We start from the raw sequence: 15,999 nt of genomic DNA, 5'->3' as shown, positions 1-15,999 counted from the left end.
GTTAGACTTAACTTCACACCCTGGCGGCGATGGTGGCGATGGTGGCGATGGCGGTGGTGGCAATGGCGATGGTGGTGTGGTGGCGATGGACCCAGCCAGGATGGGTTTGTTAGACTTAACTTCACACCCGGTCCTGGGATTTCTATTTTCTGTGTTCGTTTTCCCTGGCAGGAAGCAGAAGGAGTCTGTTTGTGAAACTAAGCTGTTTCAGATATAGGACATACACTTGGTAACCGTCCGTTTCCCATCACTATAGAGCCAAGAACTCCCTAACGTTTAGTTAGTAAAGGCAGGGTCCTTGGAGGCGGGGAGATGCCTGGATAATATCCCAAACCCTTTATCTTTCATCGTGATCCATCTGACACACCTGTTTCGTCGGTGGGTGTCACTTATGAGAAGAGGCGTTTATCTGCACGCCCTCAACAGACAAACCGTGTCGTTAAGAACACTTTCGAAGGGGATACGTCTCAGTAGAGTGACGTGGGTTATTATTTGTGCGTAATTTTTTCAAGTTCATGTGTCCTCCCTGGCCTGGGGGACCTAGAGGTTACTCTGTTCTCTTAGGGGTAACAGGCAGGTTATTTGGGGAGCTTATTACTTTAGGTTTTTAAGTTTGGTCGCTCTGGGGTTGAAAGCTACAGAGAGGGGGGATGTGCATGTGTGTGACTCCTTTTCCTATATTTGGAATGGGCTGATCTTCTTTTTTGATAGATCGTTGGCTGCTTGGAATTGCAGATGCACCGTTACGTTATCGCATTTAAATTTAGCTCTTGTTCTCCCTTTGGACGGGGATGCAGTGTTTGAATTATTTCACCGTGAAGGGAAAGCAGTTAGAACACAGGGCCCTCCCTGTGACTTATCGAAATAGGAGGTCTGGCCGGCGAGTCTCCGAGGAGGCTGCAGCTGTGGCTCAGAGGAGAAGGCTCTTGAGAGCACCTTCAGCGTGGAGGACGTCGACGTTCCCTTCAACACACCTTGACGGTCAGTCGCCGAGGTCGCGGTTCGCCGAGGCCAGCACGTACATAAATCTGCCGTGACCGTTATCTTCGATAGGATCGTATCCATTCTTTTAAACAGGGGCCAGGGCCCCTTTGTGTCGTGAAAACATTAAAATGTTTATTCCTGGACCCAAGTTGGAGAAATTATGTCATCAACAACACTTTCACGGAGGTCGTGAATGTGTGGAAACATCTTTAAAATCATTTTCCTTTGTCAGATTTCAAGGGCAGGAGATGATCCTTGAAGCCACATCTTAGAGAGGTGTATCAAGTAAAAGGTTAAAGTCTCCTGTATAACTTGCCCATCCCTGGTCCCTATCAGTAATCACTATTAACAGTTAGGTGTTTCCTTTCAGAATTTTCAGACCCCTGCCCGTGCGTACACAAATCTACATGCAGACGTAATGTCTTGATATATAGTTATCTGTGCATGTACAAAAATGGGATGAATATATTGATGCCTGTGTCTGTGCATACATTTATGCGTATATGTATCCAAGTACCTACACATACTGTTCTGTGACTTTTAAAATTCATTTTCCATGACTCAGTCAGGAAATTGATATATTCAGTTTGTAAAAACTCAAGTGTCTTTGACTCACTCCCTTTCACCAATCTCACCAGCGTCATCAGTTTGGTTCTTCTGGACCTTTTTCCTACACATTTGTGTGTGTGTGTGTGTGTGTGTGTGTGTGTGTGTGTGTGTCTAACAGCCTGACTTTGTACATTATAGGTGTTCAGTCAATATTTGCTGATACCGGGGGTCATTGACGCCGGGAGGAAATGGACCCGCACCAGCCACTGGCACTTGGGCCACCCCATCTGTTTGTTTACTCCACCTCTTAGATAAGTTGTATCATTCCTGTCTCCTGGAGTTGGCTGGCTGTTTACTCAATGCCCTGAGCTCATGGAACAGACATTCTATCCAAGCCCTGAGGAGGGTCAGAGAGAGAGAAATTTTGTCTTCTCTGCTTCTGTGGAGAATTTTGTGACTGTCAGCCTGGGGAAGGCATAGCCGAAATCTGTCGGCCAGCCCAATATTTCCAGAGTGTTCTACAGGTAACCAAATAGACAAATGCAGTCAACCAAGCCCAGATACAGTCATAGTGTTACTGGGAAAAAATATAATTCTTTATTAAAAAATTATAAGTAGCACATTAACCAGTGTTTTCATGGTAGTAATATAAAGTTTCTCTTTTCTCAAGAAATAAATCTGTACCTTTCATCTTTATTAGGTTAATTATTTCACAGTTGACCAATATATTTTTCAATCTTTTTTTATTATGTAAGTTTCAGGTGTATAGCATTATAGTTTGGCAACTGTATACACTACATAGTGATCACCACTGAGTACAGTTACCACCCTTCAACATATAGTTGACCCCCTTCTTCACTCATTTCACCCTCCCGCTAGACCCCCTTCCCCTCTGGTAACCGCTAATCTGATCTCTGTACTTATGAGTTTTGTTTTATTGTTTGTTCTTTTTTTTTCTTTTTTTTAGATTTCACATATGAGAGTGAAAGGATACGGTGTTTGTCTTTCTCCATTTGACTTATTTCACTTAGCATAACGCCCTCAATGTCCATCCATGTCACAAATGGCTGAGTTTTTTTGATGGCTGAGTAGCATTCCATTGTGTATATGTACCACATCTTTTTCATCCGTTCATCTGTTGATGGAAACTTAGGTTGTTTTCATACCTTGGCTATTGTAAATAATGCTGCAATGAACATGGGGGTGCATGCATCTTTTTAGATTCATGTTTCCATGTTTTTTGAATAAATACCCAAAAGTGGGATAGCTGGGTCATATGATAGTTCTATTGTTAATGTTTTGAGGAATCTCCATACTGTTTTCCCTAGTGGCTGCACCAATTTACATTTCCACCAACAGTGAACAAGGGTTCCCTTTTCTCCACATCCTCTCCGACATTTGTTATTTCTGGTCTTTTTGATGATAGCCATTACGACAGGTGTGAAACTGGACAGCCACAAACAAAAGAGTGAAAATAGACCACTGTCTTTTCCTATACATAAAAATTAACTCAATGGATTAAAGACTTGAATGTAAGACCTGAAACCATGGAACTCCTAGAAGAAAACACAGGTGGAACCCTGGCTAATATCAGTCTTAGCGATGTTTTTGTGGACCTCACTCCACAGGCAAGGGCAACAAGAACCAAAATAAACAACTGGGACTACGTCAAACTAAAAAGCCTCTGTGCAGTAAAGGAAACCATCATCAAACCCGAAAGGCAGCATACCGAATGGGAAAATATATTTGCAAATCATATATGTAATGAGAGTAAATATCCGAAATGTGTAAAGAACTCAGGCAGCTCAATAACAAAAAAATCTGATTAAAAAATGGGCAGAGGACCTGAATAGACATTTTTCCAAAAAAGACATACAGATGGCCAACGGGCACGTGAAAAGATGCTCAACATCACTGATCATCAAGGAAATGCAAGTCAAAACCACAATGAGATAAAATTTCCTGTTTTCAGTATCATGATGTCCATAAGACACACATGCTTGTTTAAGGAAAAAGGGGCAGTTATTAGGTGGGACACAGAAATGGCAAAACTTGTGATATTTGGGGAAAACAAGTTTCCTCCAACCTCAGAGAATGCAGCCTTGTGAGCTGCAGGGGGTTCCTGGGCTCCAGGACCAAAGTGAAGACTACCGTTAGGCTGTACTTCCCGCAGGTTCCGGGGTCTCGCTTTTGGTTGGGACCTCAGGACAGACTGTCTCAGCGTAATGTCATTTGGGTGGAAATGTCTAGTTAAAATGGCTCTTAATGTGATTACTGTTCATGACTAAGGCAATTATGTATTTTAAATTTCATTTTGTTTGTTTCTTTTTTTTTTAAGCAGCCAAGCCAAAATGGAAAGGGCTCTGTTGCTATCGAAGTTCAGGGCCAATTATAGTCACATGATCGTTAGTGCTGTCCTGGGCCTGCAAGGGCAGTAAAAATCAAGAGAGTGCAAAGGTGTCTGGCAAGGGCTTCAGAAACCGCTGTGAAACTCAGACTCTCCGCTACAGTATACGGGTCTTGATAGCGTCTGTTTCACTCTGCTCTCTTGGCAAACCCAGACCCTGGAATGTAGCTGACGTGCTCCTTTTGTCCTGCAGGAAGAGAAATGCGGCCCCTGGCCTGGCTGTACTCTCAGAAAGGCTTTTGGTGCCCGCGTTGCACTGTGCTATTGTGTTTGTCAGGGCTCTTTAGCTTGCAAATGACCGAAAACCAGCTCAAACTAGCTTAAGCACAAAGGGGAGTTAATTGAAGAGAGTGTAGATTCTGACTTCAGGAACGGCTTGATCCAGGACCCCAAACTATGTTTGGGGTTTCTGAGCCCGTTTCCTCTGTGTTGGCTTCGGTTTTAATCAGAGTCCCTTAACCATGCATTTAGGGTTCACAGGCCTGGTGCTGTTTCCCCATTGACTTGGCATCTCTACAATTAGGCTCAAAAAGGCAGCAGAACTTTGTATTATCATTTCTTGGGCCCCATACTTTTCACTCACGGAGAGGATCCACCCAAATTCTACCACCTTAATGCTCTTGTTTCAGAGGACCCGTTTCCTGCAACCTTGTGGCCAGCATCAAGAGTTTGCAAGTTCAGCTGAGGTCATTTCCCATATGAGAGTGACCGTGCTCCCCAGGAGACTGGGGTAAACAATGCACTCATCCTTCACCAGGAGACCACCTTGTCCCCCCTGCAGAGGTGTGCTTGTGCTTTTGCAGCCCTCCCCATCCAGCCAGGTCACCAGGCACGTTGCTCACCTGCCCGTGGCTAACATGACTGTTCCACGGAGCACTAACAGGGGTCCCAGCCTCACCACGGGATCCAGGTTCGTGGGCTCCCACGTGCTCGCCGTGGCTGTGTGGGGTGGTCCAGTCTGGATCACTTAGAGATCTGTTATGGGTTGAAATGTGTTCCCCCCCAAATGCTAGAGGTCTGAGCCCCAGCACCTCAAAATGTGGCTTTCTTGGAGAAGGGGTCTTTACAGAGGTAGTCAAGTCAAAAGGAGGTCATTAGGGTGGGCCCTAATCCAGCAGGACTGATGTCCTTATAAAAGGGGAAATTTGGACACGGACAATGCACGCAGGGAGAACACCATGTGCAGCAGAACAGAGATGGGGTGATGCTTCTACAAGCCGAGGGAAGTGGCCAGTGGACCGCCAGGACCTGGGGGAGGGGCAGGGACAGACCCCCTAGCACGGCCTCAGGAGGGGCGCCTTGATCTCAGACTTCCAGCTTCCAGAACCGTGAAACATACGAGCCTGTTTTTTTAGCCACCCAGTTTGTGACGCTTTGTTACAGCAGCCCCGGCAAGCAGACACAAGGTCTTAGGATGCAAACAGCACAACCTAATTCTGGCAATCTCCAAACCAGGCATTTTCTAGAAGAAATCAACAGGAAGGAGAGGACTTGGCTATCTGGGGAGTGGGTATTAATGGCCGATCCCTCAGAATGACCCCCAGAGGAACGAATCTGCTGCAGACACTGGTTTTGGTGTTTGGGTGTCTCTGCTCAAGATTTAAAGTCAGGAGACTTCCTGATCCGGGTCTCTTTCTCATCCTGTGGCTGGAGGGGGCTGGACGCCATGCTTGCCATTCTCACCAGACCCGGTTCAAAGCGAAGCCGGGCGCTTTGGCTGGAAGAAACGTGAGCACAGCCTCCGCTGGCCTGTACGCCCTGTTGCTCTCCGGATCCAGGAGCCTCTTTCTTTCTTCTTTCCTGCATCGAATCATGGTGCCGGGGAGCGCACCCCAGGGAAACACGGCCGTGCTGTGGGCAGCTATGAGTGGGGTCCTCCATACTTCCACGAGCCTCCTGGGATGAGGGTCCTGTCCCATGTGGCCTTGTGTTGGCTCCCGAGTACAGAGGGCCACGGACAGCGTGCAGTCTGCAGGGCCGCGTCCTCACGGACACTCTCCAGTCAGCATGCCCAGCCTTCAGGCGTCTTTGACCTGCTGCTGTCCAGCCAGGGTTTGTCCCCGTCACCAATTAGTAACCAGGCAACAGAGCCTTTGCCACTGGCAGACGCTATCAACAGAGAGTGGCCAGCTGCCCAGAGTAAATGGAAGAGCTTTGGGTTCCGAGAGGAGATTGAGAAGGGAACATTATCACAGGTGGAGCTTAATTTTTAACCTGTGGCCATGGACCAGGTCTGCTTCCCATGACGACATGGCTTTGTCAGATTAAGGCTACATATGAGTCAGTCACTATGGAAAGCAGTGGATATTCAGATAAAAATATCCCAGGCTGTTAATCCAGAACTGTGGCTTCTAAAATCTCTACTTGATTTAGTTCCCTGTTTGATTAGGGCCAGTAACTCACAGGCAGAAGCTCCACTCTGTAAACTGGGCAGTTTTAGGTTTCTCTGAATTTGAAGAGTCTGTCTCCCAAGGAACTAAGAAATCAATCGTGACGGGGCAGGTAAAGGGCATCCTGATTTCCGTCCCGGAAGACATGAGGGAGGAAAAGTTCTCGATAATGAGCTGCAGCCATCGGTTTTGTGAAGAAATTATCTTATAGCCTCCACACTCCCTGACACCGTGTTTATTTATTTGCTTGTCTGCGGACTGTGTGACGCACTTCCATAGCGACTTCATGAGGGCAGGGAATTTGCCTTATTTTTTCAGGGTTCCAGCACCCAGCATGTTTCCCTGACACACAGCAAGCGCATATATTTGTTGAATAATTGATTGAATGATTGAATGAATCATGAAATGACTGAATGAATACCAACATGTTAGAAAAACGTATTTTTTCCAGTTTTTCCAATTTGGTGCCATAATTTGAAGGTAGTTTCTTACAGAGTAATTTTTTTTTTTTAAACACAGAAACTTGAACAGCAAGAAAGGTGTTAATTTCTGGCTTTTAGACAAAGACCTATCGCTGATCAAAGTCTGGGCTGGAGGTTCAAACTAACTTCGTCCCTTCCTTTCTTCCTTCCTTCCCTCCTTCCCTCCCTCCTTCCCCTCAATCTTTTCTCCTTCCCTCCTTCCCCTCCCTTCTTCCCTCCCTCCCTCTCTTTCTAAATGGGCTGTGTGCCGTGCATTATTAGCAAGATCACTGTACAATTGAATATGACTGAAAGATCTCTTTTCCATCCTTTTCATGTGCAGTCTTACATTTGCTTTCTGTTGCTGGAATTTTGACTTCAAGGTTATTTACATTACAAGGCTATAAAAAAAATTTCCATCTCAACGCTTTTGAAGAGGCATTTTGCCTGAATTTCTATTTGAAATTCCATCAGCTGCCAGGATGATTGTTCAGATGTGGCCCCGGAGCATGAAAAGGCGCAAAGGCCCTGGGAGCGGGTAGCACCAGGTAGAAAGGAGGCGACACGGCCCGTTGGGGTGATAGAGTGGGAATCTTTCCCCACCTGCTGAACAAGCCCTATACCAGGAAAGTTGAAGGAGGGAGAAAAAAACCTGAGAACGAAGAGGAACTGATCTTCTTGTCTTTACCAATAGGAGAGGGTGAGAAGATTTTTGAGTCCTTGGTCAATTTGCCCAGAAACCTGTCCTGCTTTGGGGAGACCACCCTACCCTCATGAGATCAGTTACTTGGGAAACTCCATACCTGTTTTAGTTACAATGTGTTTTGTTAAAAATAATAGAAAATCTGTTCGAATTCGCTTAAATAAGAAAAGATATTTTAGGGCAAGTCCAGATGTAATTTAGACTCAGATGAGGCTAGATGTTTTATCACAAATATATCCAGCTCGTTTCTCTCTCTCCTTTGCCTTGAAGTTGCCTTTCAGGAGTTGCAAGGCCATAGCTGGAATGGGTTGAATTTAGTCCCCACAAAAGATGTGTTCCAATCCTAACCCCTGTTACCTGTGAATATAACCTTATTCGGAAATAGAGTCCTGGCCGATGTAATAAAGATGTAAGTTAAGATGAGGTCATACTGGATTAGGGTGAGCCCTAAATCCAGTGACTTGGTATCTGTATAAGAAGGCAGTGTGAAGACACAGGGATACAGTATCTTTCTCTATTCAGATGGTTAGTACAGAGAAGATGGACTTCTGAGATTCAAATGTTGGTGTATTAGTCACAGATTTTTTTGTTTCAAGTTCATGAATAGTCAACTCAGTCTGGCTCAAGCAAACAGGATATTTATTGAGAGAAGGACTTCAGGCAAGGATGGATCCAGGGGCTGAAGCAATGTCATCAGGATTTAGTCTCTTTCCATTTCCCAACCCACCTTCTTCCACACCAGCTTCACCTCAGCAGGCTCTTTCCACACAGTGGCCACCAGCAGCTCTAGGCTAACCTTCTCTTTTTCCTAGCTACCTAAGCAGGAAGAAAGGGATCTGCTTCTTTCTGATAGCTCAGCAGAAGTCCCAAGATTGTCTCTGATGGGACCAACTTGGCAGTCAACCTGAGACATCATCTTCTTCTTAACAACTAGTTTGCTGAGGCACTTTCTCCAGGTCTGGATCATGTGCCCACCCTGGCCTGGATAAGAGAACGATGATTTCCCTGAGAGAACTTGGAATGTTAGAACTAGGAGAATGGGGAATGGCTGCAGAGCAAACCAAAGCAGATTCTTCGTAGAGATAGGGACATCATGGGCCAGGGTGATCAAGGAGGGCTTTCTGGAGGAGGAACACCAAAGGCCCTGGGAGAGAGGCTGGATTCACAGAGGCAGAGGGAAAACTCAGTTCATCAGACTTTATCCAGTGCTTCTACGCTGCGTGCTGTGGGAGATTTAGGAACGAGTAAGACATGAACTAGCCACTCCATGGATCTGATATTGTGAGAAGATAATGTGGGTTCATGAAAGTGATAACCAGCCAGCCCAGGCAAAAGGTGAGAAGCAAACATTCTGGAGCATTAGACAAGGGAGTTGGAAACCTATGGGTTTGGAAGAGAGAGAACTGTGTTCATTAGTTTCACAAATATTTATCTGGGAGAATCACCACCCTCCTGATTTTTGCCCTCTCTGCTTTATAACTTTACTCTTACTTATAATAATATTATATTTCTTTAAATTAATATACTGGGTAAATCTATTTGAAAAAACTTTTATATCCCTAGGCTAAGTGGAAAATCCTTCTAGAAATAGAAGCTAAAAGCAGTCATAGACAAGGAAACAACACTGCTATTCAAATCCAGCTAGATTCTGGGGACTCTACCTAAGTCTTCAGACTTGACTCCTGCTTGCACTTATGCCGGAAGGGAGATAACCAAGTATCACAGAGGTATAAAAAAATACATTTTAGTGCCAAGCGGAGCCTTTCTCATTGAAAAAAATTCTGAGAGAGAATATTAAAAGAGTTATGATTCTATGGTTTATAAATCAAAGACTAATGAAATGCCTGACAGGTCTGTACCTGAAAACACCTTGGGTTCCATGAAGGACCATCCTATGTGGGGTCTGGCGGAGCGGAAAGCAGTGGCAAGGAGAACAAATCAAAGATGAAAGGTCAAAGGTTAAAAATTCAGAAAGTCACGGACCACGATGTCCCCTGCAGCTCTGTTCACAACAGCCAGGACGCGGAAGCAACCTGAGGGTCCGTCGACAGAGGAATGGATAAAGAAGATGCGGCACATACATACAATGGAATACTACTCAGCCATAAAGAGGAACGAAATTGAGTTATTTGTAGTGAGGTGGATGGACCTGGAGTCTGTCATACAGAGTGAAGTAAGTCAGAAAGAGAAAAACAAATACCCTATGCTGACACATATATATGGAATCTAAAAAAAAAAAAAAAGGTTATGATGACAGGAATAAAGACGCAGACGTAGAGAATGGACTTGAGGACATGGGGAGGGGGAAGGGTAAGCTGTGACGAAGTGAGAGAGTGGCATGGACGTATATACACTACCAAATGTAAATTAGAGAGCTAGTGGGAAGCAGCCGCATAGCACAGGGAGATCAGCTCCATGCTCTGTGACCACCTAGAGGGGTGGGATAGGGAGGGTGGGAGGGAGGGAGACGTAAGAGGGAGGGGATACGGGGATATATGTATACGTATAGCTGATTCACTTTGTTATACAGCAGAAACTAACACACCATTGTAAAGCAGTTATACTCCAATAAAGATGTTAAGAAAAGAAAAAATCGGTCAAAGGTTAATCTTTTCAGTAGAGTCAATGTGGAATTCTTTTTATCCTCTCATGGCAATTAGGACAGTGGGGAAATGGCCTGAGTAAGAAACTGGGCTCTTGGCTTCAAAGGGGGCGGTTTCCTCATGTTCCAAAGCCAGGTGGGGATGGAGGGTAAGCCTCCTGACGCCGCTCTTTCGGGGTGGTGGTCTGGCTCTTGTTTCAGCTGGAGGCTCAGTGAAGGAACACAGGGGATCCTGGCCCTTTTAGCAAGGAGATTGAGTGTCTCTGCTCTGACACTCACAGCTGAGCGCCTCTGTCCTCGGAGGTCTGCAGATGGACCCAAGTTCTGAATTAACAGGAGGTACCTGAGTTAATTTCGGCAGACCAGGAATAGCTTAGCTGTGTGGGCAGCTTGGAGATGGTGTTCAATGGTTAGAAAAATTTGCATGAATCAACTGATTTGCAGGTTTCTGGGTTTGTTTTTTTTTTTTAAGAGCTCTGAGATATTCCAAAAGTGTAACTCTCATAAGAAGCTCCTGGAGGCCCAAAGCAATTCTGCAAATAAGCGTTAACGATGTTCTCCAAGCCTTGAGTTGGCAGTTTGTTTGTCCATAACCGTATCAGTGGTGGGGCTTCATGTATTGTCTAAGTAGTCATTCATGCCTCCTATGTAATCGGCCCTCAATGCTGCCCCTTCATGACATTCACTCCTGGTTTACTCAACACAGAAAGGCCTTCTCAGAGAAAATGGGGTTGAAATGTTACACATGGTAGTTACCCTTTTAAGAGAATGTATGGAAGCTGGATATATGGTAGGGTGTTTCATCTCGCTCCACGGGCCAGGCCCTGGTTATGGTCCTTAATATAGAGATCAATTATTGGAGGGACATTAGAAGATCCTTCCTTTATCTCTGCGGAGGTGGATTCATGGAAAAAGAGAGCCTCTAACCAGAGTGGGAGAGGAGCCTCGTAGGTCTGCATTTCATGCAAAGGGGAAAGCAGGTGTTCTGGCTTCCACCTGTGCTCTTCTGGGGTGGAGGAACGAGCCTCTGGGGGAGTGATGTCATACGCGTGCGTGGCAGAGTGGAGGTTTGTTGACTGCCTGTCCGACTCCACTCCCCTTTCCATCACTCCCTCTAGTTTCTCGATTTCCGAGGCTCAGAGGAAGCTGACTGTACCCCTGACCCTAGGGATGGAGCATGTGACCTTGCCAGTGGTGGGTGCATTCTGTCTCTCCGGCCACTTTCGGGTCCCTGTGTGTGGCCTCAGCTAGTCCAATCGGAGTGGCTTTGGGGAATGTGGTTGCCACGCTGTGATAAAGATAGTCTCCTTTTCCTGCCAGCGGATAAGAACCCTTAAAACACCTGGACCTATTAGCACCCAGCCTGGGATCAGAATTAGGTATTGAAGCCATCCCTGGGGAAGGCAGCCCAGACCCTGGAAAGCAACTGAACAGTATCATCCAAGCCACTTGATCCAACCCTACCTGAAGCCCTTCTCATGGCTCTTTGAAAGCTAAGTTATCCTAACCAACACATACAATACTCCCCAACCTCTTGCCCGTAGCATATACTGCTGACTGTCTGTGGTGCGCTTTCCTGCCGAGCCTGGTCACAGCCTCCAAACCCCTCTCAATGCCATTAAATAACGGCGTTAAAGAAAGCTGATGTGAGGTGAAATCTATTTGTCATTTCTGCCGAGAGAAGCAACTGGCACGTGCCTAGAGCTGGATGTATTGTAGACCAGAACTTTTATGGAACTCCCAGCTCATGTCCTAAGGCAGCGTTTGCCAGGGGAAAAGAAATGTAGTCTAGGGAAGACAGATGTGCCGTTTGGTTGCAGACAGACCTGGGCTTAAATCCCGGCTCCATCACCTACCAGCTGTTGGATGTGGGCCAGTGTTTTAATTTCCATAAACCTACCCATCACCGTGTGTTTAACCAGGATGGGAGCTGTAGCACTTATCTCAGGGGAGCTGTTTGTTTGTGAGGGTTAAAATGCAATAAGACTGGTAAGGTCTGAGCGCCAGGCGCGGTCCACAGGAAGGGCTCAGAACAATTGGCCCTGGGGTTTGAGGTTGGAGGTTCTAAAAACCTAGGAGATGGGATGCAGCATCTTGGCGGTGGGACGTGGGTGGGCTCCACGAGGACGAATGGGGTCCCAGCACCCCAGCTCCAGGCTGGCGGCCGACACCATGTCCGGGGACACGCGGCCCATACACGCGGTCCTCAGGGGAGAGGCTTTGGCCGCGCTCTCTGTGGCTTCTGTGCTGGAAAATAAAGCTGCCTTTCCTTTGCTTCTCCTTCTTTAGATCCTTTCTCCTGCCCAGCCAAACTCCTTGCTTGCTGCTTCATAGAGATGCAAGAGAGGAGAGCTTCGCTGTTCTTGGGAAAGGGCCCCAGGGCTCCGTGCTGGCCAGGTCTCAGGACATTCACGGCTTCCCGCCAGCCCCAGCTCTGCCCTGGGGTGAGCAGTTCCTCAGCCTCTGTCGGTCTGGGTCACTGCTTCCTGCAGTAGTGCCCGGTGCATCGTAGGAACTTCGTAGACATTAGTTGATTGCTTGAGTGGAGTTTTCTGTGCCTCAGTTTCCTTGGCCGATGAATGCGTTTAACAATAGTACCCATCTTGCAGACAGGTTTGAGGACAAGGGTGTGAGTAAGTGCTGTCGTGGTTGTTATTCAGGTGATTGTATACCAGCCTGAGTCGTGAGTCCTCTTGAGGGTGACAAGAGCCAGAGAAAGTGTGCTTGTGTGTGTGTATGGGGTGGGGTTCCTCTTTGACGTCTGGGTCTGGAGCAGGATACCTTGGACAGCTCCCCTCCTGGCCCGGGAGCCGTGTGCAGACAGAGTGCCAGAGTCCGTAACAGTAGACGACATCCTTTGCTCATGGACACAGAGCACCGGGTCTGTCGGTTCCTTTAAAAATTCAAGATGTTTGAGGAGTGTGTGCCTCCCCCTGCTTCACCCTCCTGCTGGGCGGGAAGGTTCCTGCCTGTCCAAAGTGAGGGAGCAAGCGCCTTGGTCTGGGGCAGAAGGGTCGGGGCATCTAGGGGGCGGGGCTGGTCACGCAGGGGCCTCCGCACCCAGCTCGTCCGGACGGGCTAATGGCCCTGGCAGTCACGCTGGCAGAGGTCTGAAGCCTTTGCCCATCACCGCAGGGACAGGCCTACCACCGTCCATGAAAAATGGGACTTCCTGTGTGTATTACTTTTATTTCTCCTTAGCTCTCCTCTCCAGATTTCTCACATCACTCTCCCCCTGCCCAGGTAACCAAGGTGGCTCCTCCACACCTTTCTCCCCGCTGCAGAATCGAGCACAAATGCCTCCGCGCCCTCCTTGAGGCCTTTTTGTGTTTTGTCAGTTGCTTTAGTAAAAGTGGAAACGTGCCCTGTGTGTATCTACTTCTGTAACTTGTTTACTCAGAAGTGGGTCATGAACATTTTTCATGTCAATATATACATTTCTAATTCATTATTTTGAATTTTCTTTATGGTAATCCATGGTATGGATACACCACAATTAAAATTTTCCCCCAGCTTTACGGAGATATCATGGAAATAGAACGTTATCTATAGACCACAGTTTTATTCAACTGTTATATTAAAAGACATTCCATTTTTTTGCCTGTACAGGGCTATCATAAAGATCCTGTGGCTGTATTCTTATGATTTTTATTTTAAAGAATCCATTTCTAGGAATTTATGGGTCAGAATATGTTTATATTCTTTTAAATTATGCCTCTGACAGATGGTTTTCCAAAAAGACGCTAGGAATTGACCTTCCTACCGGTTATGGATGGAGTTTCCTATTCCTTATATACTCACCAGCACTCAGTGTTATCATTCTTTCATGTCGTTTTCAAATCTGCCGTGTGAAGAGCATCGTGTCGTTTAGCACGTGTATGGCGTATTTCATCATCGGAGTCTGTTTACGTTAGTCATTTAATTTGTAGCTCCCTGACTCTAGGTGTTTATTAATCATAGAGTTTTCCTCTTCTAGGACACCTTAACAGTCTGACCTCCAAGAAGGAGTGGTCCTGAGTTGGAGGAAAGACTGTCTTGGCGGCCCGAGCGGCAGGAAGGAAGTGTGCTCCAAGTTGGGCAGAGTCGCGTGGCCCGGGGGCGGGCTGGGGTCAGCAGGAGATGTAGCAGCGGTGCGGGGGTCCTCGATGCAGCGTGTCAGGAGACTCCTGTGATGTTGCCCCTCAGGGGTGACTCACTTACCTCTTTCTTTAGGGAGAGGGCACAAGCATTCCTTTATCTCACTTCAAATCAGAGGATATACACGGGACCGCGTCGCCAAGTACAAAGCGTTTCAGAAGTTCAGGTGCAGACTCGACAGGTGCCGTGGTCGCGTCCAGCTGCAAGCAGAGCCTTGCAACACTGCCTGAAGGCGACGGGGCAAGTCTGGAGGCAGCCACCCCCGGGGCGGGGGGGCCCGGGCTCCAAGCGCACAGCCTCCGGGTGCCCTGCTGTATTCGTGGCCAGGCTGCGGCGCCTTCAGGCATCGTGAGACAGCAGGAGCGCAGGGGGAGGGCTCTCTCTGCAGGACCCTGTCTTTGTATCCGGACAGGACGGCTCCGAGCCGGGTGTCCTCCGGGTGTGTCCCAGACCCGCCCGCTTCGCCTTCCCATTCTGCCCTTTGCCCTGAGATCCGGCATTCTCTGGTTCTCTCGACCTCTGGTTCTCGCCGACGGAGGATGGAGAGGCTGGGGCATTTACAGCTGCCACACTGGCCCCCGAGCCCAGGTGGTAACAGTGGAAATGCTGTTGCCGGTCCCTGGGGCTGCGTCCTCCTCCTGGCCCCGAGCCCACCCACGTTGCTGCCTCCGTCCCCCCATAAATTCTCTCCATTACTCCCAAAGTGAGGCGTCTGTCTTGTCCTGGATCCTGACAGATACAACCTGCCTACAGATCAGAAATGTCTCCTTGTTGATCAGAAAAATCACAGGATCGTCTTTGCCCGCGCGCGGGGAGCTGGAAAACGTACAGGAGGGGAAGGCGAGGGACCAGCGGGTGTGAGTGGCCTTTTGTCAGCTCGCTCATGGCGTGTAAGCAGGTTGGAGCAGGTGGTCCAGAGCTCAGCTGGAGGTTCTTGTAATGATCGGGGACTAGGTGGCTCGTTCTGGGCTGGTGGGAGGGGGAGAAGGGGAGGTGCCCGAGCTCTGGGCCTGGAGGTCGCCGGAGGGCGTGAAGGGCCCACAGCGAGCCTGGGCCGGGGCTGGCCCTGCTGGGCACTGGGGGAGCCCACCCACGAAAAGCGCGACCACTCTTTGACAGGCTTCCCCGTGTTTCTCCTGATGCAGCACTCACGCTGCTTCCTTTAAAGTCTTTGCATCAGGTCTTAGTTGTCCTGCTAAAATGTCCTGCTTAAACATTATTTTAATAACACTGTGTTTTTCATAATGTACCCAGGGGAAGCCGCCGTTCCTCCTGCTTCTTTCAAAGCGCAGTTAGGTTTGGGGTAGAATGAATGACTCCAGGAGAGAGAGAGGGAGAGGGAGGGAGGGAGAGAAACAGAGAGAGAGAGAGAGAGACAGAGAGAGACAGAGAGAGAGAGACAGAGAGAGAGAGACAGAGAGAGAGAGAGAGAGAAGGACTTAATTACCACATTACAAAGCAAATAGGCACTACAAAGCAAATAGGTACTACGTATTTTTGAAAAATAAAAATTTAGAGGAAAATGAGAAGTTTCTCTGAGTATCATATTAAATTAATATTAACTTTACATTTCAAGAGGGGGTAGAATGAATGACTCCAGGAAAGAGAGAGGGAGAGGGAGGGAGGGAGAGAAACAGAGAGAGAGAGAGAGAGACAGAGAGAGAGAGAAACAGAGAGAGACAGAGAGAGAGAGACAGAGAGAGAGAGAAAGAGAGAGAGACAGAGAGAGAGAGACAGAGAGAGAGAGAAAGAGAGAGAGACAGAGA

General features: G+C 47.5%; 1 protein-coding gene across 21 annotated transcripts in view; it reads left to right on the top strand.

Annotated features, from left to right (window-relative positions):
* The window catches only part of RIMBP2 (RIMS binding protein 2), a 278,098-nt gene that overhangs the window by 66,734 nt on the left and 195,365 nt on the right, over positions 1-15,999 (top strand). For 2 of the 21 annotated variants that reach the window (XR_008615946.1, XR_008615945.1), the window contains exons 2-3: positions 1,732-2,057; positions 2,501-10,326. The exons of 17 other annotated variants lie outside the window; for them this stretch is intronic. The gene's annotated coding sequence lies outside the window, so the exon portion shown is untranslated. Of the gene's footprint in view, positions 1-27; positions 2,058-2,500; positions 14,298-15,999 lie in introns of those variants that run through there. 2 more of the 21 variants (XR_008615944.1, XR_003677159.2) reach the window with 2 other exon arrangements.

The sequence above is a fragment of the Physeter macrocephalus genome, chromosome 19, assembly GCF_002837175.3.
Source record: "Physeter macrocephalus isolate SW-GA chromosome 19, ASM283717v5, whole genome shotgun sequence".
Classification (NCBI taxonomy): Eukaryota; Metazoa; Chordata; class Mammalia; order Artiodactyla; family Physeteridae; genus Physeter; species Physeter macrocephalus.
This window is presented reverse-complemented; position numbering and strand designations above follow the sequence as displayed.